General features: G+C 38.6%; 1 protein-coding gene across 1 annotated transcript in view; it reads left to right on the forward strand.

The window, feature by feature from the left end:
* C11H11orf54 (chromosome 11 C11orf54 homolog) overlaps window positions 1–1,638 on the forward strand; it is a 15,037-nt gene that overhangs the window by 11,979 nt on the left and 1,420 nt on the right. The window lies entirely within an intron of this gene.

Genomic DNA, 1,638 nt, shown 5'->3' on the forward strand with positions numbered 1-1,638 from the left:
TCTTAAAACCTAAGCGTGATCACTGTATTATACTGCAATATCAAAGACAAACATAAACTTACTGGGTCTCTGGAGACAAAAACTGGCAGACAAACCAAAGGAGCTTTCATCTCATAAAAGTTCAACCATTTATTCACGTCCTCATCAGAGTTCAATGGGCAGGAAGAAAATTCTGCGGGCTACAATAAAAGATCATTCTCAATATATAGAATATTACTGAGGATTAAAATAAAACTATATCTAACTTCATTACACTAAAAAATCTAAGCCTTCTCATAGATTTATTTTTAGAACCAAAACAAGTTATATACCATAGTTTTCAAAAGGATCACCAATAGTGACGCCTTGGTGGCTCAGTCAGTTGGGTGGCCGACTTTAGCTCAGGTCATGATCTCATGGTCTGTGGGTTTGAGCCCCTCATCGGGCTCTGTGCTGACAGCTCAGAGCCTGGAGCCTGCTTCGGATTCTGTGTGTGTGTGTGTGTCTCTCTTCTCCTGTTCCCCTTATGTTCCATGAAAAATAAGTAAACATTAAAAAAAATTTTCAAAATAAAAAAACCCCTAAAATATCACCAATCAAGGATATAAGCTAAAATACATGGATGAATAAAGGAAGGAATGAGTCTACTACTATGTTTTAATTTTCATAGCCTCTCATTTTCCTGACAATACATCCTCATCCTAATTTTAAATCTCATTACTGCTACCAGTAGATTGAGGGGTGTGTGGGGGGGGAAACAAGGCACTAGAGGTTGTAGAAGCATCAAAAAGAATAAAATAGGGGTGCCTGGGTGGCTCAGTTGGTGAAGTGTACAACTTTAGCTCAGGTCATGATCTCACACTTCAGGGTTCGAGCCCTGCTTCAGGTTCTGTGCTGGCAGCTAAGAGCCTGGAGCCTGCTTCAGATTCTGTGTCTCCCTCTCTCTGCCCCTCCCCCGCTCACATTCTCTCTCTCTCTCTCTCTCTCTCTCTCTCTCTCTCTCTCTCTCTCTCTCTCAAATATAAATAAACATTAAAAAAAGTAAAAAAAAAGGAATAAAATAAACTTAATCAAAGAGGCAAAAAAAAAAACAAACTAAAACAAAAAAACTTGTATTACAAAGCATTGGTAAAAGGAATTTAAAACAACTCTGAGGGGGCACCTGGGTGGTTCATTGGTTAAGCATCTGACTTTGGCTCATGATCTCGTGGTTCAAGAGTCCGAGCTCTGCATCAGGCTCTGTGCTGACAGCTTAGAGCCTGGATCCTGCTTCAGATTCTGTGTCTCCCTCTCTCTCTCTGCCCCTCCCCTGCTTTGTGGTCTCTATTTCAAAAAATAAAACATTAAACATTTTTTAAGAATTTAAAAGACTAAATAATAAATGCAAAAATATCCTGTGTTCATGAACTGAACTTAATATTAAGATGTTAACACTACCAAAAGCAATCTAAAGATTCAGTGCAATCCCTATTAAAATAGAAGGATCCATCATAAAATTCATGTGGAATCTCAAGGGACCCTGAAGAGCCAAACCAATTTTAGGGGAAAAAAGAAAGCTGAGGCCTAGCAATTCCTGATATTAAACTTACTATAAGTAACCAAAACAGTGTACCACTGGCATAAAGACAGACATACAAATCAGTGGAATAGCATAGAGAT

Source organism: Suricata suricatta, chromosome 11, assembly GCF_006229205.1.
Source record: "Suricata suricatta isolate VVHF042 chromosome 11, meerkat_22Aug2017_6uvM2_HiC, whole genome shotgun sequence".
Lineage (NCBI taxonomy): Eukaryota > Metazoa > Chordata > Mammalia > Carnivora > Herpestidae > Suricata > Suricata suricatta.